The sequence below is a fragment of the Cavia porcellus genome, unplaced genomic scaffold, assembly GCF_034190915.1.
Source record: "Cavia porcellus strain 051 isolate PalLab524CR breed Dunkin Hartley unplaced genomic scaffold, mCavPor4.1 scaffold_4, whole genome shotgun sequence".
NCBI classification, from domain to species: domain Eukaryota; kingdom Metazoa; phylum Chordata; class Mammalia; order Rodentia; family Caviidae; genus Cavia; species Cavia porcellus.
In genome coordinates, this window is record NW_026947487.1 from 116870024 (window position 1) to 116892158 (window position 22135).

At 41.7% G+C, this 22135-nt stretch overlaps 1 protein-coding gene and 1 long non-coding RNA gene across 4 annotated transcripts in view; one reads left to right on the forward strand and one right to left on the reverse strand.

Annotated features, from left to right (window-relative positions):
• Cdh13 (cadherin 13) overlaps positions 1-22135 on the reverse strand; it is a 1022569-nt gene that overhangs the window by 688382 nt on the left and 312052 nt on the right. The window lies entirely within an intron of this gene.
• On the forward strand, positions 931-21017 carry LOC134475812 (uncharacterized). Its single transcript, XR_010047081.1, has 4 exons — positions 931-1077; positions 2363-2580; positions 4929-5005; positions 19441-21017. It is a non-coding gene; the product is annotated as an uncharacterized LOC134475812 (long non-coding RNA).

The window sequence follows — 22135 nt, forward strand, 5'->3', positions numbered from 1 at the left end:
GTCCAGGGAGGATTCCACGCTGGCCCCCAGATTCTGAGGACCCTGTGGCAGGTTGACACAGGGGTGGTCTCAACAGGGGCCCATGAAACCCCTCAGGTTCCAGTTCTTCCCTGCCCTGGGACTTGGCTAGTACCAGCTTGAGTTCTATCAGTCGCTGATTACCATCCCCACCGTGAAAGCTTCTCCTTCTGCCTCTTCTAGCCATTACTGCATACATTTTTATGGATTAGCTGCTATTGTCTTTACTTTAAAGGAGACTGTAATTTCCTGATGACAAGAATCATGAAAACTGTTCTGTGTGAAACCACTTTGGCACCTAGTATTAAGTGGAGCACTTGCTTTAGTAAAAGCAAACCAAGTTCTTCACTTGGGAACATTCAGCTGAAAATGTTTGATCTAGGTGCTAGGTCTAGGGGATATAATTCTGGAACACTGCAAAATTCTGATCGACTGGAGTGTAAGATAATCCACAACACGGTGCGAACTCGTCATTGTCTAAGTACACCATCAAGTTCCCTGTACACGGGACACCAGCCCAAAGATGCTTTTCGATACACCTACACACGTACTTAACTCTGATCGTGTACATCAGAATGCAGTAGGTGGAATCTCAGAAATGGGTTTGCGTTTTCTTTAACACTTGCACAAGTATCTCAGGCGATGCGGAAGCACAGTCTGAGAACCACCAATTCCATGCCAACCTTCTCATGCCACGTGGGAAACCACAGCTCAGAGAGACCCAGGCCTCCCCACCTGACTCAGGGCACAGGCTGGGCTAGAGCTCACTTCCACATGAAGACCAGGCTGGCACCATCCAGAGTTACCACTTTGTCTTACCATATGATGGAGAGAAGTCCTTCAGTGCAGCCTTTCCAGGTAATGCTGTTCTGTCCACAGATTTACTGTATGACCTGCCAGCAGTGGTTTCATTTCTACAATTTTTTTTTGCATGATTGGTCCTTCAACTCATATGCTCTTTTTTAAATTTTATTTTAGAGAGAATAAAACCAAGCAAAATAAAACAGAATGAAGCCAATCATAACAAGCCACTGTGAGTGAGACAGGACTTCAAAAAAGGTACTAGGAAATCAACCATGGTTACCATAATGCCTCATATTGTCTTCAAAATAGCTGCCCATATCTTCGGACATAGCAAAAATCAAACAAAACTGAAGCAGAATAGAACCAATAAAAACAAAACAATGAATGCAATACAGGACTTCCAAACAAGATAATGGTAAACCCAAAATGACTACCATAATATATCTTGTTATCTTCAAAATAGCTGCCCCTGCCATCAGATACAACAAAATAAAACAGAATAAAACCCAACCAAACAAAACAGGAGTTTTGAAACAAGGTAATAGGAAATTAACAATAGCTACCACCTTCAGAAAGAGAGCCCTGTATATGCTATATTGAGTACTGTTATCCTCTGAATAGATGATCAGACTACTTACTGGCTTTAGGTCTGCAAAGTCAGTGAAACACTAAACACTACAAGCATTAAGTTGTATTTTACCTCAATAGCTATCATCACAGCCTGTGTTTCTCCAGACCAGCTGGTTGCTTATGGAGGGGGTTAAGGACAGAGGGTAACACTGGCTCCTCTTGTCCCTGCCCTCATGTCGGAAGGGGCTGGCATCTGGTTCTCCCCCAGTTGATCCACACATGGCGCTGACCCACAGAGGTCTTAGCTTCTTGTAGACATCTTGTTTCCTCCCCTGTAGTCCACAAATGGCACAGGCTCACAGGAGAGGGCTAGTGTCTGGTTGTCCCCCAGTCAGCCCGTGCATGGCCTATTCTTTATGATAATTGACACATTTTCTATTAAATTTGTATACCCTTCCAGATTCACATCCTAGAAAATGATATAATGTGGGTTGCTAAATTGATAGAATTAAATTTTTAAATTTCTCCGTCCCCTTCTGTACTATGTTCAAGGCTAAGATCAGCTGTGTTCAAACTTCCTTAATTCTCCCTGCTCTAAGGCATGAGAGTTTTTATTGCCAAAATCAGCAGTTCTTGGGGGCACCTTGTGCCATGTGTAATGCCACATCAGCAGTTGGCTGAGATCACCATGAGCAAGGATCATGGTTTCCCCTCAATAATGCCTTTCAGCTACCCACGTGCCAAGGGAAGCATTTTATAAATTATCACCTAGAGAGAGCAGCAGGATGAGGGATTGCCCAGAACTGGCTGCTTGATAAATGCTAACTTGGAGTTGAGCGAGTCAGGAAAGAGAGAAAAAGCCAGAGTGGACAAGGGCTTTGCAATTGGTGGTACCTGAAGTGAAGAGTTGAAATCTGAGCACGAAGACATCACTGTTCTTTTTGAAATGCAGTTTGCATTTGTTTTCTAGAATACTTGCTGTTCTACAGAGCAACAGAGATCCAGTCCAAAGGTGAACTTTGGAAACGCTGAATTTCAGAGTGATTGACAGCTGGCTTCTTGACCTCTATCCAGAAGGGATTGGATTTGGAGCAGTGAGGAAGAGAAATTGTTGGAGAATGAGGAGCATAGAGACAAAGAAAGAAAAAACAAAACATGATGTGATCTGGTGTGCAGCTAAGTCTCTAGGTAGGTTGAAATGAGGCCACTGGTCAAGAAGGAAAAAAGTCCAGGCTTCAAAACCTAGGTGGTAAGAAACGGCTTCGGAGGGCAGCTGGTAGAGGGGGGACGAACTGATGAGAATCTGGGTGCAGAGAGGTGCTGAGGGTTTCTACACTGGAGCCTAGGGATGTTAACAAGGCCAGATTCACATGAAACTAGAGCTTAAATTAAAGCTTAAATATAATTCACAATATTTGTTTCAAGAGAATTTGATCAGGATGCAGATAAAAACATGGCTTCTAGCTCGGCAAGCTATGCTAAGCAAACCAGCAGAGGTGCAGAGGTGGGTATTACCTTGAACGCTGGATCCAGCAGAAACACTGAGATTTCCTCACATAACACAAAGAAAATGCCCATCTCCAGAACTTCATTGGCTGCCACAGCCTCCTTTAGGTCCTGAGTTCTGTGGATGTTAGAAAACCTATGTGACTGGGTTCCCAACCTCCAGGTGCCACTCTGCTGGCCAAGCATGGTATCATGCCCCCCAGAATAAGCTCACAGGATTCTCCATTCACACTCCCCACCACACACAATCCTGCCTTGTCAAAGGCAGGACCATATATCCACCGTCAGACAAGCTTCAAAAACGGAGATTATTGACATTAAATAAATTTTAATTACAGCTCCATCCCATGGGGGCCTTTTTCTTGTTTTGACCCCTCACTCTGCCATTTTCTGAATACATGGAAAATGTCCCTCATTTTTCATTCTTTTTCTCCTTTCCCTTCTTTTAGCTTGGTATGTGTTATAAAGTTGATCTATTCTGCTAAGTACAAGGGTCACCCAAACTCAGCAAGGCACTATTTTGTTCATTGGTCAACATGTTAATTCATTTATTTTCAACACAGCTCACTCAGATTTTGCCTGGTGTCTCCAGGATAAAAAAGAGTGAGACCACAAGACCTCAGGAGTTTGTAGTCTACACGGTGTCTTGATTGATACCATTGCTGTTTTGTCCTTTAGCCACTGAGCAGCTCCTGTGTTGGCCGACAAAGACGTAGACTGAGTTAGCACTCAGATTCAATTCTGAATTTGTTCTTGATTATTTCTTTCCTTTTCTGAACCTTTCTAGATCTACCAGAATCTTCCATGATGTTGAAGCTCTGGCCCTCTAGCACCAACCTCCAACTTTTCTACCTCACACCACGGCTTGCTACTTATCTTTCCATCTTCTATTGATTTACCAGAAAAAAAAAAATTCCCTCTCTGCTTCTCACCCGGGATCCTCAAAATGTGGTTCATTCCCTAAAATTATTTCTTTATACTAAAACGAGCACATGCTGCCCTCTCTTACTCCCACATACACACCACTTACAAACTTCAGCTTTGGCCCACCTCTGGGTCTCCAGCGAACTAGGGAAGAAGATCACTGCTAGAGGATGTGAAAAGATAACCATGCCTTTGCTGGGGGTGATGGCGCCATGTTTTTAGCAGAAAATGCTCTGCTAGGAGTGGTGAGTTGTAGGCTGCCAGGGGTAGGAAATGATGAGGTGAGGGAAGTTGGTTCATTAGACTGTGATTATCCATTTGGAGGAGACAAGTCCTCTCAGTGCTAGAGAGGGGTTTGCCTTTCAAGTCACAGGCTGCAGCCCTGCAAAAAGAGACAAAGGCAGGCCAACGTGATGTAAGGCATCAAATCTCTAAGTGATAGGAAAACCCAGAGGACTCTGCTGAGGATGCAGCTGATGGACCTCTTGGGTGCACCTGCCTTCTTCATGACACAAGCAGTGATGGGAAATGGGACAAGAAGCCTTCACTTATGGAAGGCAGCATATCATATGGGCAGCTGTGCCCAATAGACTAAGAGACAGCTAACCAAACTAATAGATTGCTCCCTCCTGTGAGAATTTAAGGGATATAGTAATAATTGAAAAAAGGTGAATTAATTTAAAAAAGTAAGAATGAATATGAAAAGATATTTACCATCATCAGTCATTTGAGAGATGCAAATTAAAACAACACAGATTTTATCTCAGGCCAGAAAGAATGGCTATTATCAGGAAAACAATCAATCACAAATACTGGAAAGGATGTGGGGAAAGAGGAACCCTTCTCCACTGTTGGTGGGAGTGTAGACTGGTGCAACCACTTTGGAAATCAGTATGGAGATATTATGGTTTGTGTTCCGATGCCCCCCAGCCTCATGCAATCATTGACATAGCTGAATCTAGCATTTGTGATTGGCTCATTGTCTAGCACGGGGATTGGTGTCCTGAGTGCTGCACCTCCCCGGGGGCAGAGCCAACACACAACATGAGGGTGGGAAGGAGGCACGTGATTTGTCTCTTTTGCCTCTTTACTCTTGTCATTCGCAGCTGACATGAACAGCTTCCCCTCAGCCATGCCACCCTGCCTTGAAGCTAGCTGAGTACGGACTGAAACATCCAAAATGGTAAGATGAATCAACCTTCCCTTCCCTAATTTGGGGCATTAGGTATTTTGTCTTAGAAATGAGAGACAAATAACTAAGACAGGAGATTCCTTTTAAAAATCTAGGATTAGAGGTCCCATTTGAATCAGCTATTCCCCTTCTAGGTATTTTCCCAGAAGAATTAAAAGCATCATAACACATGATACATGTGCACCTATGCTTATAGCTGCACAATTTTTAAGAATTGTTTTTTGGAACCAGGGATTGAACTCACGACTTTGCTGAGCAAGTGCTTATGCCACTGAGCTAAATCCCCAGCCCACTGCAGCTGCACAATTTGTAATAACTAAATCTTGGAAACAACTCAAATGCCCATCAACTGCAGAATGAATAAAAAAGATGTACAATGGAGTACTACTTAGTCATAAAGATGAATAAACGTAAGACTTTCATAGGTAAATGGGTACAACTTGACACCCAAGTTATAAATGAAATAACTTAGGCAAAATGTACAATAGATATTGTGAAATGGGAAGAAATTGTTCTAGAGGAAAGAAGAACTAGGGTGGGAGAAAAGGGAAAGAAAGGAAGAAGGAAAAAAATACAAGATAGTTATCCTAGTAGTTTCTTTTAGTTCATTGAAAAGAAAGGTTTTGCTGTATCATTTGGAGAATTTATGTCTATATCTCGTACTCTGAGTAACTACTTTGAAGATAACAATATGCAGTGTGTTAACTATTGTTATTCTATTATTTTATGAAATTTCATTTTGCTGTTTGCCATAAAATAAAACAATTTAAAAAAGAATAAAGATGGAGAAGCTGAATCATGACTGTGCTGATGGCCACAGAGGAAAGGCAATGGAGGGCACTGCTGGAAGTGACCAGGTGAGCAGTCACTAAGCTCCTGGGTCATTCATGCGGCCTTTCAGTAAACATTCCCTGAGCAGCTATGCTGTGCCAATCACAGAGCACACACGTGGGTTTTGGTCTCTGTAAAGTGAAATACTACATTATCATTCCAGAAGACTCAGATGGTGTCTCACGTGCCATTTCATGCTCTAGGTGACATTCTCATAGACTGAAGTCACCTACACCACCTGAGTCTGACCTCCACAATTTGAAAGAACCTAATGAAGAAAGGTTTAGACTACTTAGGGCATGTGGAGTTCCAGGGGTGGCAGAAGGAGCCATGGTCCTATTGTCACTCCCTTGCACTATTTGGGCACATTCATCCTTCCCCATGATGTCATAATTGAGTTCAGTTTGCAGCTTGCTTTGATCCACAGGTATTCTTGCACATCATTCAATCGCAGACTTGAGGTGTATTTGCATGGGCGGGCTTGTTTCCTGCACTTCTGTTATCACCAGAAAAATGAGAAATGCAAGAAGCAGTCATCCATAAGCCCAACTCGTGGTCCAGAGCTAAATCCACCTGAGTTCCAGCTTTGGTCACATGCATTCCAGATAACCTTCAGATGTGAGGGCAAGATAGGAATGCTTGCTTTATGAAAGCATTAAATTTCTGAGGTATTTGCTGACGCTGGGAACAATAAGACTCTGAGATATGGCAAACTAAAGGATCTGATACAGGGCTTTTGTGGAGTGGATTGCCTATACTTACGGTGGATGCTAGCTATCTGATAGGCACTTTCATCAATTATCATTCTTGTTTTCACTGATTCAAATGTCAAAGGTTCACCACTGAACCCAGCAGAAGTCAGTTCTGTGACACACTCCGCTTCTAAGGGCTACTGAGTTGCAGATGCACAGATAGGAAGACTCCCATCATCACAGGAGCATCTCCAATATCCACAGAGTGAGCGGCTGGGCTCCCAGCCAGTCACAACCTGCATTTACACAGTGCCCCGTTTGGTCCCACAGAATCCCTGCAATGTGTGTTGTCAACATTTCCGGAAGCAGAGTGGGGTACAGAGACAATAAGGTGTTGCCCAAACCTCCCAAACGGAGAGCGGCAAAACCTGTCTTACACCCAAATCTGACTACCCCAAACTACATTTATCTCTAAAGGGCCTGGGCCAGAATTTCTGTGTCAGGAAAATGAGGGAGAAAGCTTGGAAAACAGCAAAAGAATATAGTCATCAAAGCACCTTTTATTATCCTCACTGGAGGCTTTAGATTATAAAGTTGATGGTACCTTTTTCCTCTAAAACTAAGTATAAAGTCTCACATATTTCAAGATCTTTGAGTTCTTCTTTTCCCCCACAGAATAGGATGAATCACCCCCTTAATTTCTTTTTGCTACAATAGAGATGTCTTTTAACTCCCCCTCCTTCTTATTCCAAAAAAGTTCTCCTTGACATTAGAGTTCCCGGGGCACTTCTGTGTGTCCTACAGAAGTAAAAGAACATTAGGATTAAAGGGCTCATATCTTATTTCTGTAAGGACTCCTCTTCAAACTTATGAGAAGTACAGCAAATAATACCACTTACTGACCTTATTCAACAGGAACAGGTTCCAAATTTGATGTTCCCAGAATCCGTAATTACTGCCTCAATGCGTGGTACCTTCCCATCACGCAGACAGGCAGAGCACACAGTGAAGACACTGGTGCTCTAGTTATCAGAGCAGAATAGGAGGAGGAAAGGGCAGATGCTGGAGGTTGTGACAATTGCAGTCTAAGCCTCCAGGTAAAAGCAGTGATTATAACATTAGCTAATAGTTCCTGGAGCACATGGTATGTTCCAGGCTCTGGGTGACGAGCTCCATACATCAATAGGATAGCAGAGTTCTTAAAAAGAGGAGATTCCAGGTAATTGTCTAGGTTTATATCTCAGCTTGATTCCATATTAGTTGTGCAACCATCAGCAGGTTATTTATCTTCTTGGGACCTCATTTTTTCATCTACAAATGGAAGCCATACTTGAACCAAACTCAAAGAATTATTAGAAATAGTTGACCTAAGAGGTGTGCTTAAAGCAGTAACAGGCAGAGAGAGAACTGACCATAAACATGGCTATCAGTGTCCAAGTAAATCCTTGTTATAAATCTTGAGGAAGTGCTGTTATTATTCTTGTCATATAGCTAGGAAAAATGAGGTTCTGAGAAGCTCAAAGTCTCACTCAGGTAATAAGTATTAGAGCCAAAATTTAACTTACAGCCATTAGTTTCTGATGTACATCCCAAGTAGATTAAAATAAACAAATCAACTTCCGACAGCATAAACAATTCCCAGTGTGAAATTACTAGTAAACTGTATCTAAGACCTGCAAAGTTCTCTGAATTTTTCTTATTAAAGCAATGTAGTTGGAAAACCAGATTGGCCAATAGAATTGTAGGGGAAGAATTTGTTATAGTTGAATCTAAGTTCTCAATGCTTCCTTTTTGAGATCCATATTTAGAACATGTGGGCATTTCCCCCCTCTTCCCACATTATTTAGATATTCTTCCATGTTTGGGAATCTGATGTGACAGGCCCTCAGATGGATGGTGAGTCCATACAAATCTCTGATATGGGAGGTCGTGTGACTGCCCTTTCCTGTTTGTCACGATGGCAAGAATTCCTTTGTTTGTACAGCAGAGTGTCCCAGCTACTCACCATGAGATATCTGTGGGAAAAGTTCTCTTTACATCAAACTAATTCTGCTTTGTGGTAGCCTCTACCAATGGTTCCTCTTGGAGGAAGCTCACTGAACAAGTCCACCCCCTGATCACGTCAGCATCAAGAGCTGACAGGAGACTGGGGCAGAATATTTTAGAGACACACCAAAGTGAGCACATGTGTTTGTACTGCTACATGTTCAATTTTTCTCTGCGTGTGTGTCTCTCATGAATGTTCCTCTGCTGAGCTGTTCCCAAATCTCTAGTCAACTAATTGTCAATTTATGTCAAGCATGACATCATCTCACAGTAGTCCTGTCTCACAGATCCCTTTATTGTTTCTAAAACATCTCATTTGCCTCCCACTTTCTTCTGTTGGTGCCAGGAAGTTTGCATTGTCTGATTTCTTTCTTACCGGGAATCATAAATTCTCTGCGTCTTCTTGTAACTCAAGACAAGTGGGTGTCATCATCAGTTTTTGACACTTCAGCCCTCCAACTCAGACATGTAACATGTTAATCTAGATCCCCTGCAAAGCAGACACAGATGGGGTTGAAGAACAATGATTCCTTTTAACTAGGGTAAACACCTGAGTGGAAGAAAATCAAGCAGAAGCTGAAGGAAATTGAGAAAAACATTGAACCAACATACAAGTCTGACCCAGGGTAAAGTATGGGGGTAAATAAGGCTAGGTAGCCAGCCTTTGGACTGCCCTGGAGTCTAGGCAGGTCCTACGAAAAGATAGGCGAACCCTAGGCCTAAAATCAACTGTTGGGTGAGTTCTAATATTCCCAGAGCAGACCTGCCTTGGTGTCCCTGCTTTGCTGTCACTGATGATAGCAGCTAATAAGTAGCCTGACATCATTCTGAACACTGCTGTGGACTTTTTGGTGTGAGACCTGGGCCCTCAGTCATTCATCCTTGCTGTACATGGGAATCTATGAAGCATATTCTCCTAAATGCTACTCTTGGAAATGTGACAGCCACTGTTGAAAGGAGCACCCTTTTCCTTGGGTTGATGGAGAAGTCCACCCAGGCTTTTTAAATGTAGTTTGCTCACTGAAAGTTGACAGAAAGAGTGTTTCTTTTTTGATACACATGGGAAGACCTGGGAGAACTTGGGCTATTCATAGATTGAACGTCACCAGGAGAAAGACCTGTTATGGGATTCTGAAGCATTGGCAGGAGTAGATGACTTGTAATTCACTGGAGGTCTTAAACCACAGTACGATTGAGACAGGGCTGACGATCAGAAAAAAAAGTCTGCAAAGAGTTGATAGTTGAAGCCACCGAGATTCAGCTGATTGTCCAAAAAACTGATGGATAGGAAAGTAGTTCCAATAGGTAAGCAAAATCACGGCCTCCTCAAAAAGATATTAGTTGTAATTCCTGCAATTTGTGACTATGTAGGATTACATGGTTACACAATTAAGTTGTATATAAACTCAAGGCTGCTAACCAGATAGCCTTGAAATAGGAAAATAAGCCTGAATTATCTAAGTAGGTACAATGTAATACAAAGATCCTTGTGAAACACAGAGAAAAGAGAGCCAGAATCAATGACATAAAGATGCCATATTGTTTATTTTGAGGGTAGAGGAAAAGTCTACAAGACAATGGATGTGGCTGGCTATAAAATCTGGGAAAGGAAAGAGAGTTTTGCACTAAAGCCCTACAGAAACTTTGAATTTTAACCCAATGAGAATGGGGACTTATAACTTCTAGAAGTGTGAAGTAATAAATTTGTGTTATTTGTAGCCAGTAACTTTAGGATAATTTGTCTTGCAACAGTAGCCACCTAATATAGAATGCCAGAATATTGGAAAACATCAGCTTGTAGACATAAACAGTATTGATTCTTGGTTTCCAGCACTATTCCAATTGGTTATAATATACAAAGCATAATAATTCACATTTTAAAGATGAATAAATTGAGATTAAAACTTTCCGAGAGCTTGCTTAAGAACATATAGGCAATAAGAGCCAAAGGTAGAAGTTGAGGCAAGGAAATACGGTTTCAGATGTCATGCCCTTTGGCAGTACCTCTCTTTCCAGGACAGAAAGACGTCAAGGAGTGGCATTCTGTCCACAGTGTGGAAGAGGAACTGAAAGCCATGCCACAAAACCATAGGAAGACCAATTTCAAAGGAAGAAACAGCATTGGAAGCTCAGAGACTAAGGCATATGGAATGGCAAAAGGTCCTTTGGAAGCAACTGGTAGCCTTTTGGTGGGAGTAACTCAACAGAGAAAAGGCAGTAGAGTTTTGGGAAAAGAAGATGCTGTATTTCAGGAAAGACAGTGAGCACCCACAGTGGGTGGGCCATTCACGCATGCAAGGAAGTTACCAGATGGGACCACATATGTGTACTTTACCATGTTATGGATGGGTCTCATGAGTAATACTTGTATTTTGACTATAGGAAGGAAATGGGTCACCTGAGGAGGAGGGGGAGAAAGGAGTCAAATCTGGAGCAGGCTTCCCCTTGGGCCAAAGTGCAGCGGGGATGTGAACAGGTGAATCCTTCACAAGGATAGAAGAACTGAGGTGGAGAACTGGAGAACCGAGCTGATTTACCTCCCATCATGGAGGATGGTGAGGGTTGGGAGCGTGGACATTGGAGATTTATACCAGGGAAAGATCTCCGACTGGTTTGTAGGCTGCAGCACTGAGAAAAGATGAATAAAAATTTCTTGAGGGAACAAATTTATCAGGATTCAAGCATCATTCAGAAAGATTGAGACCTAATTTAGTTTTGAGATGTGCTAGTAAATTACAAAATGGAAGTTTGTTATTTCCTTCTCCTGGAATTATTTTTAGATGACTAAGTGAAAGACAGGAACCAACTCAATGGGAAATATCCTGGTAGAAATGGAGCCTCTCTGCACGCTGCCTGTGAATGATGTCTACAGTGTATGGGCTGATCACAGGGGGCTCACACCCCAGCTGGGCTTCCCAGGTGCCCAGGGTCCCTTTATGTCGACAGGGCATCATTGAGAAGGAGAGGAGAGCAGAAGCCATGTTTTGTGCTGGCTCACTAAATGTACAGCACTGAAAGATTTTAGAACCCTGAATTAGCACCGAAGAGGAGCCAGCAAGACTTCCAGTCCTGGAGATTTTACCAAACCACTGCTTCCTGTCAGAGCTCATGAATGCCTGACCATGGCCATAAGGTAATTAAACAAAAACAAGCATATCCTTGACTGTTATTAAGTCCTGAACTTTGACAGGGGAGGATCAGAGAAGGAAAGAAGGTTCATGGAGACAAAGGCACCCAAAGGACACATTTTATGCTGTTTGGATAGCTCAGGATTGGTAGTAGGGAGTTCATCTGGACATTCTCCCAACACATTTAAGCCTCAATGGCTTTCTCCACAGAGTACCAAGACCACAGTATAAGTTTCTAGATTTTCGGGAGGATTAAGAGATATTTTGCTCACAGTTCAGCATCATATGACTGGAATGAGTCCTCAAAAGTGAAGCTTAAAAATATACTGTTTACTCATCCCAGACTTTTAATTCTGAGTTTTACTTAGTCATCACCCATGCACCATCTTGTGTCTAGCACTTGGCAAATAAAATTGGAGCTACTTAACTCCGCATGGCCCCTCCTCCCTTCTCCAGCAGTTCTGGGCCCTGGAAACCCACCTTTATGGCGTTAGTCAGGACACTCTCTGTCCCTCTGGTTGTGCTCCGCGGACAAAATCCATGAGAGAGGGAAGATGTTCAGACACATTCTTCTCTCTCTACTAGGTCACTGAATGTTGCCTGTGTCTGTCCACTATGGGTCACCAGCCAGGTGGCCCTCTCCATCCAGTCTTCTCTCTCTCTCTCTCCAGGAGTTTGGAGAGGACTCACTTCTCCCACCCTCTGAATTAACCACCACCTCTTATGGTTTCCCAGTGCTTCATCTACATATTTTATAAACAGTTCCTCCATTAAATACAGAGTAAATGACCAAAGTGTGTATGTCATCCAACCCCCCATGAGACTGAGTTAAACAAGACCCAAGGAAGTGACCCCAAACAATGTACGCTTTCCAAGAGTTCCTAAAATCCTCTTTCTCCAAAACCCACCATACTCACTGACCACATCAGCCCTCTCCTGGATAATATGAGACAGTTTGTGTTTTCTTTCAGAAGACATTGACAGGAAAAGGCACACAGTCCTCCCTGGGCAGCATTGTGACTTAATGCTCGCAGTGAAAGGGTAAATAAACTTCTGTGTGATAGCCTGGCTCTCACCAAGCATCCCAGGGCTGGGAGTCGGTTATATCAAGCCAGTTCCTTTCAGTCTTAGCACCCACGAAGCACACTGAGCTCATTGCTGGAGCTTTTCCATTTAGCGATCCCAGAGGGGGAAAGGACCCAAGAAATTTAACATGGAGCTCAGTCTCATTGGAAAATTACTAACCAACTTGGTGCAGAGTTTTGAAGATGATTTGTGTATTCAAGTGGCACATTTGTTGTAAAAATCCGGAACCAATGTCTCAGAAGAGATGTCTACCTTTTCTGATCTTCCCTTCTTGGCCCATCTCTTCTGGGTGGTAGGACTGACAGGGATAAACATGGCAGAGCCAGACCAGACTGCTAGCAGTTCTACCTCTTGTCGGAGCAAGCTACTCTTCTGCTCTTCTAACTAGACCAGTGCAGGTGGGCCTGAGGGATATAAGTAATTACACCTTCTGCCCTTGACTGGAGAGGTGGGATTCAGGCACAGTAATCTGTTCCTACACCAGACTCTTGCTACTGACCGCATTCTCTGTGCCCAGCATCATGCATGGCTTGGGGAATCACAGAAACCCAGGAGTCAGATCCTGAGTGCCAGTCCCCGTTTCATTCTCTGTCACTTGTCTCTCAATGTCCTCCTGCCCTGGCTTCCAGTTGTCAAGGGGGTGTTCTGAGCTGAGGGTCAGGGTACACTGCTGATGATTACCATCTTAGCTGATGGTGGTGTAACTAGAAAAGTGTCTAAGCATGTTATAGACACACAGCACAGTGAAGAAGGAGATGGGTGAACTCACAATACTATGTGAGGGGATTCTGTTCTCTAATGTAGGTGACCAGACACCAGCAAGTACCCAATGAGACAATCCCTCCCTCAAGGATAGAAAAGGAAGAGGTTAAACTATCATTATTCACAGATGACATGATCCTCTACACAGCAGGCCACCAAAAGACTTCTAGAGTTAATAGCCAAAATCAGCAACATAGCTGGATATGTCAAAAATCAATAGCATTCCTACACACTCAACACTCAAAATCAACATTTTGAGTCAACACTCAAAAATCAATAGCATTGCTATACACAGAAAACAAGCTGATTCAGAAAGAAATTAGGGAAACCACACCCTTTATAATAGCATCTATATGAAACACTTAGAAATCAATCTAACAAAGGAAATAAAAAAAATGTATACACTGAAAATTACAGAACTCTAAAAAAACAAAAGAAATAGAAGAGAGTATCAGAAAATAGAAAGACATCCCTTGTTTATGGATAGGAGGAACCAACACTGTGAAAATGGCCATAATCCCCAAACTGTTATACAGATTTAATGCAATCACGATCAAAATACCATTAGCACACCTTACAGATCTAGAAAACAAATTTCTAAAATTCACTGGAAACAGAAGAGACCTAGAAGAGCAAAAGGCAGTCCCGAGCAATAAAAGCAAGACAGGAGGGATCACAATCCCTGATTTGAAATTATACTACAAAGCTACTAGGAAAAAATTGTCATGGTACTGACCAAACAACAACAAAAACAAAATAAAAACTCAAAAAACAAAGACAGACCTGAGGACCAATGGAACAGATTAGAAGAGGCAGACACAGCTACAAACATGCTCAGTTGGCTTTATCTTTGACAAAGGGGATAAACATATTCACTCGAAGAAAGACAACCCCTTTAATAAGTGGTGCTGGGAAAACTAGCTTTCCACATACCAATAACTAAAATTAGATCCATGTTTATCACCATTCACTAAATAACGTCAAAATGGATCACAGAGCTGAATATTAAAACAGAAACATTAAATCTACAGAAAGAGAAAGTGGGTAGAAATCTTGAAGACACAGGTGTAGACAGAGTTCATGAACAAAAACCAAACTGCACAGGAAGTACTTCACAGAATCAACAGCTGGTATTTCTTATTAAGAAGTTTTTGCACCTCAAAAGAAATCACCAATGAAGTAAAAATAAATCACCAATGGAGTTAAAAAAATTTTTTAGCCAACTGTCCTTCAGACAAAGAACTTCTATTTAGAACATATAAAGAATGGAAAAATACTCAGATCCCCCAAATTGAAAGACCCAATCCAAAATTGGACATTGGAGATGAATACATACTTCTCAAATAAAGAAATACAAATGGCAAATAAGTATATGAAAAAATGTTCAACATCATTGGTCATCTGAGAAATGCAAATTAAATCTCTGAGATTCAATATCACCCCAGAAAAAATGGCTATCATCAAGAAATCAACCAATAACAAATGCTGGGAGGAGGTGGCTGTGGGGAAAAAGGAACTCTTCTTCACTTACTCACGGGAGTACAGACTGGTGCAATCACTGTGGAAAGTCAGTGTGAAGATTTCTCAAAAAACTAGGATTCGAGGGCCCATTTGACTCAGTTATTTCCATTCTGTGTATTTTCTCAGATGAATTAAAACCATCATACAACAGCAATATATGTGCACCCATGTTTATAGCAGCACAATTTGTAATAGCTAAATCTTGGAAACAACCCAAATCCCCATCACCCAAGGAATGGATTAAAAAGATGTGGCATTTTTATGTAATGGAGAACTATTTATTCAGTTATAAAGAAGAATAAGCTCAAGGCTTTTATAGGTAAATGATACAACTAGAGTCCATGCTCATAAGTGAAATAAATCAAACCCACACGTGTAAACATCATAGTCTCCCTAGTATAAGAAATTGAAAAAGTAAACAAGACCCCAAATCTACCATAGATATTGCAAAAGAGAAAAAGGCAGTCTAAAAGTAAAGAACAGCTGGGATGGGTAAAAGGATAAAGAAGGAAATAGTGGAATAGTTAAAAAATATATCATATATATAAGATAATAGGTAATTATAATGCTGATTTCTCTTAGTTCATTGAATATAGCATTTGTGATTATACTGTTTGACCAAGTATGGATGTGCATATCTTATAACCTGAGCAATTACTTGGAGATGACAATATGCAGTATATTAACCACTGTCAATTTCCTATTATCCTGTTTTGAAAATTCTGTAGCCTTGTTTCTATTGTTTTTTTTTTTTTCTTAAAAAATATAACTGTACAGTGAGTCAAAAGTGGCTTCAGAGGCCCCGGGAAGTAGAAACTGGTTCATGTCTTCAGAGCTCCAGCCTTCAAACACAGGTCCCCACTGAGCCACCCCTTCCAGACTCCTACCTAATGAAGACTCTTCTACCATCTTCTGAGTCATCTGTGTTTCAACTCTCAGCAAATATTCTCTCCAGAAATGCTTTTCTCATCTCCCTGATCAATGCCTTCACACATCTCCTTTACTTTGTTTCTGGCCTTCTGACCAGGCTTTCATCTCTCACAACACAGATACTTACTGTGCTGCTTCCTGCCATTTATCCAACCCCTGTGATTCTCTCCTCTCCTGTATTATTTAGTCCTGGAAAATGCTTGTAGACTGTGCAGTAGGAAAGCGAGTCATGTCTGACAACATGATACTGTGAACAGCCCCAAAAGGAAACTACCATTTCTGAGAGATGGGTATTTGTGTGAGAGAAGGCAAAGAGGAAGGGATTCACTTCAAGTTAATGTATAAAATAATTTGTGTGTAAATATATGAAAATAGCTTGTGATTTATTATTCTATAGGCAAGAGAGCAAGATCAGCAAGGGATACCATATTTTAGGAAGAAAACATCAAATTCTATCTCTTCTGATGTGAATACAAGAAACTAATATAATTATGATGAAATATATATTATCATTATCATTATTATTTATTAGATGCTAACAACTATCATTCACTGAATTGGGGATTTTACATTCATGGTCTCAGATAACCTGCACATCATCCTATGAGACAGACAGTATTATTATCTGTGTCATAAAGCAGTAAACACTGAGAGTCATAGAGGCTAACAATTTTCCCAGAGTCACATAGCAGCTGTGGAATGGAGACCCACCATCTCTGTGATGACTCCCCAATTATACATCATTATTTCTCCTACAGAGTTCATGCAGCCTATCTCCTCACAAAGGATGCTGGTTTCATCTTCACTTACTTCCTTAAAGTCTTTCTAAGAGCCATGATTCACATTTCCTCTACCACCCTCAGATCTGCCTATTCAGTTGCATCATATCAAGGTCACTCCTCATATGTGATCTTTAATCTGATATGTCGACATTAATGGATTAAGAAATAGCTAACATACTAGTAAAGCAAGCTTTTGGGTGTACAGCCTTGGGCCCCTTGCCCATGCTCTATGTCATTGTTCCCCTGCTCCTCTACCATTCCACTATGAAGTTTCTGTTTTGGAACTTACTGATTGTGTTCTAAATCTCCTTAAGTGAGGGGATAAATTAAACCTTTTCTTTTTTAAGTTATAGGTGTTGGGTATCATGTCCAAGCAACAGCAAAGTTGACTAATGCAGAAAATTGGTACCAGGAGTGGGGTTATTGCTGTGACTATATCTGACCACGTAGTTTAAGAGCCTTTAGGACTGGTTTTCTGGAGGAATTTGGAAAGGCTTGGAGATATTGGCTAGAGAAGTTTTAGAATACACTAAGCAGAACACCAGAAAGCTGACAGAAAAATGAACAGTAAAAGTCAGGCTAATGAGGTTTTGCTGGAACAATGACTTCATTTGACATTGAGATGAGAGACCATGTGTATTACACTGTGGCAGAAAATTTGTCTACATTTTTGTGATAACCTGAGACTTTGCAGGAGACTTTGATTAAGGATAATGAAATGACTCAGCTCCTAGAGGAAATGTCAAGACAGCCCAACATTTAGGATGTGTCATGGGTGGTGCTGGCTGCTTTTAGCCAGCTTTGTGATGAGAATTAGATTCAAAATACAAAGCAGAAAATTTTGAAAAGAAAACTTTGGCTCAGAAGGAACCATGTGTAAAGATGGAGTCTAAGAAGTTGTGGTTGCTAAAGTTAAGCATCATTTAAAAGGAATCAAGTATGTTGTATGAAGATGAGAACAAAACCTTGAGGGAATCTTAGAAACCAGCAAGATTATACCATTACAGATTCAAGGTTACAAAAGAGTCAGTCCTCTACTTGAGAAGAGAGTTCCTGAAACCTGTGCTCAAAGAGACCTCTTGATTCCTTGGGATTCATTTTACTATACTTAGTCATCTTAGGACTCAGAGACTACTGCTACTGCAGCCATGGTCCCAAAGGTCCTCGATACTGCACGAGCTGCTTGAGCTGGAAGCTAATGTTGGTGATGCTGGTTTTACCAGCATTCAGAATGCAATGTGGGTCAGGAAGGCTTTCATCCATATTTCAAAGACAGGCTTCATAGGAAAGGCAAGAAACTCCTAAGAGGACAATGTGTGCAGTTGTGGGAATGAGATCAAAGCAAAGAGCCTAGGAGCTCAGAGATATCAGGAATATGGAATATTATCTTCAGCTTCATGAGAGCTGGAGGCAGTGAGCAGAGTCAGCCCAAGAGAGCGACCACATGGGTTTCAACCAACAAGGCTACAGTGTTGGGGCTGCTCAAGCACTTCGGAATTCACATTTTACTATCATGTGCCCTGGATGCTAGATATGGAGATAAATGACAATGTATGGCCTGTTGGTTTTCAGTTTTGCTTTGATCCTATTATTTCCTACCCCCCCCCCCATTCCTCCCTTTTAGACTGGGCATGTTTATCCTGTGCTATTGGGATTAAATAACTGGTTTTTAATTTTAACAGAGATTCACAGCTAAAAGTTTACTGTGAGATGTAGGAGAGGGTTAGATTTGGACTTTTGAAAACTTCTGGGACTATTGAGACTTTGGGGAAGGGATTATTGCATTTCTGGTTATACACAGGATAGTTGCATTAGGTTAGGCAGAATCATTAGTTTGCTGCTGTCTTTGTTTGGAGATTAAGTATGGTTTTAAAATGTGTTTGAGTGTGAAGTTGATAAGGCATGGATTGTGATCACTAATCCCGATGTCAATTTGATTGCATTAGGAAATACTTAGCAGATTAGCAAAGCTGGCTCCCGATTGTCTGGCTGGGTCATGGAGGTTTGTTCCACCATGACGTTCTGACCTTGGGGCCTGCCGGTCATGTACTGCATCACTCGAAATCATGAATTAAAGTCAGTCTTCCCTCTTTTTATCTGTAAGTGTTGAGTATTACGTCTGAGTGACAGGAAAACTGACTAATGCTTATCTCATTACCTTGTCTGGAAGACTCTAAGTCTTTTGAAAAGACTTATTCATGCTTAAGCCCACTGGACCTCCAGAAACCAGAAAGCTGAGCTGGGCCAAGTGCGGTGACACAAGAACCTCTAATGTGACCATTGTGGGGACAGCTATCCTTAGAGCAACCGGGTACCACTGAAGTCAGGTGAGATGGGGCACAAGCCCCGTGTGAGTCTTCTATGGTGGCTGTCATAGGTCAAAAAAGTTCAGTGACTTAAAACAACATAAATGTATTATCTTCCTGTTTTAGAGGTCAGAAGTCTGAAATGGTCTCATGGGGTACAGCTCAGTCAGCAGGGCTGGCTCCTTCTGGAGGGTCGAGAGGAGAACTTGTCTTCCTTTTCCACTTCTAGAGGACTCTGCCTTCCATAGCTGCTGAGTCCTTCATGGATCTTGAAAGCCAACAGCATAGTATCTTCACTCTGCTCTGCCTCTGTCTCATCTGCCTTTCTCTCTCTCTCCTAAGCACCCTCTGATGACACTGGGCCGACCTGGATGCTCCAAGATCATGATTCCACCTTGAAGTTTCTCATCTAACCTGTAAATTTCACTTTGTTATATAAGACCACGTACTTGTACATTCTGGGGGTTACAACAGGGACGTGTTCGGGCCATTATTTTGCCTTGTATGTCTACAACCTAGAAAGTTGATTTCTGGGCATATGTGGCATATATTCCTGAGAGCTAACTCTGAGTGAGTCATAAAGCATGTTTCTGCAGTGACCTGGCAGCTGTGTGGATGCTCCACATGGAGACAATGGAAAAGGAACGGCATGGAGAATGCACAGCCCGGGATATTGTGCAAGAGTTAGGAGTAACAGTCTTGCTGTTCCTACACTGACATGGATTTCTCCTTTTAAAAAAGTGCTTAGTGAAGGAAAGTAAAAAATAAAACAAACTGTGTAACACCGGATCATTTACAACAAATTAAAAACTAAATACATAAAATGACAATTTGCATTTTACATGAATACTGTTCTAGCAAAAAGAATTTTTTTTTGCACATTCTGGGAATAGCAGCCAATGGGATTTAAGAAGATAACATAGTAGGAAAGAAGAATTAAGGTGGATAAAATAAAATTCTTGTTCAAATTCTAAGCCCTCAGAGAAACCATCCCTGACCCACCACGGCTCCAGGTAGCTGGCAGAGATTTTAAACAATCTTCACACACTGTTTGTACTGGTCAGCTTGCACCTCCCATTTTACTACAAGCTCCTTGAGAGCAGGTGCTACGTCTTGTTTTCCTTTATATCTCTGAAGCAAGGCACAAAGCCTGCCTCACAGTGGTTGTCTAATGTGTGCTGTGTTAAGCCAAACGGAGAACAGTGCAGAAACAAGACATCTGGAGCGAGATGCTCACATGCGCTGACACTTAGGAAAGTTCCTAAGGACACCCAAATGGGCTTTAAAGCTATGTTTGGAACAGAAAGTTACATCAGAAAGCCTGCTTCGTGCAGGTAAGCACAGACAAGGATATCGAAGAGAAGGTAAACCCCTGATCTTCTGCTTTGCCTTCAGTTCTCAAGATGAAATGTGCCAAGCAAAATGAGCATCAGCTTGGAAAAGCAGAGTGATAGAAAAGAAGCCCCAAGGTGGGCGAAGAGATTGCAGGACAGTACCGAGTCTCTCTAAATAAATTCAGTCCAGAAGTGTGGGAGGGATGCCGCAACCTGAATCAGAAAAGTTATTTCCAAATACTTCAAAAGGCGGCAGAGGATTCTGAGATTCTATAATGAGGCTGACATTGTTCTGGGTCAAGACTCCAGACTGATCATTAAAGCAATGGTTTTGAACACTTATAAAGAAAATAAAATGGTGATCTGAAGAAGCCTGCGAGGGTTCATTAAAATCAGGTTGTGCCTGAGTGACCTGGCTTCCTTCGAGGACATCAAATGGTAAAAAGACAGGCCTGTGGAAGATATTTTATGTGAGTTTTTAAAAAAGAGTTTGATAAGCTCTCCCTCAGTGGTTTTAAAGACATGGCAGATGCTTGCCTTGGCAATGCTCACACTCAAATGGCATTGGTTCATGGAATGGTGCCAGTCTCGATGGATGTTTCTGGAATACTACCACCCATGACATTAAAAATAGCTGACATGTATTGAATGCTTATCATGTGACAGCTCTATCCTTGGCAGTTCACATGGAGTTACCCATTTTCTCCCTGCAGCAACTCTATGGGAAGGTACTATTAATATTCCACATTGCACATGAGAGAAATCAGTTACACAAAGGTGAATAACCTCGTCAGGACCCATGGCTAGTGAGACGGAGCTACCCTGGTGTGTCATTCTGCTAAAGAATGCATTAGAAGATGGGTAGTGAACCTCAGAAAAACAAGAGCCTTTGCAGAAATGTACTGAAAAAAAACAAGGAAGGCCAGTCCAGCTCTCACTCCTGCATTCTGCCCTGAATGTTGTCCTTGGTCTTTCCAATCCATTTCCCTCTCCTAGATCTCTGTGACATCTTCCCTGATGCTGGCATATTTTCTCTTATGTTTTTCCGCTGGTCCTACTCTGTGCCTCACTAGTGCCCTGGAGTTGATTCAGCCTGACCTCACACTGGGACAGACTCCCTTCTATTCAAACACCATGTGTACACCTCTACCCATATCTGTGCAATTTGCTATGAGGCACAGGTAAGCTCATGGTCAGTTCCAGTGGGGTAAGACTTTCTGGTCTGGGAGTTTAATGCCTTCAACAGTTGAAGAGGCACTTTGCGTAGGCTGGACTCTCTAATCAGAGAAATCACTGCAAACGAAGCTGCTGGCCATGCAGAATCAGAGGCTGTGGGATGGGGATTTAGAAATTTCTTGTTCAAATAGGATCAGGAGGCTGCACCTGATAGGAACAGAAAGTTAAGGGAAATAATCAACAGTTTTACAGGCTTAGACTTTTTCACATTTCATTCTCACCTAAAGAGTCATTGTATTCGGCATTGTGCTATGACTACAAAGGAACTATTTGTAAGTTGGGGAGTTGGGATTTATATCAGAACTACATTCATCCATCCAAGCACTCAGTGCACCTTAGGTCAGTGTTGGCAAGCCACGGGTGCCCAAACTGCAATCCAGAACCCACTTATTTATCACAAGGTGCAAACACTGTGATTAAACCTGAATACTAAGGTTTTAGTGTAGAAAAAACTCATACATTAAAAT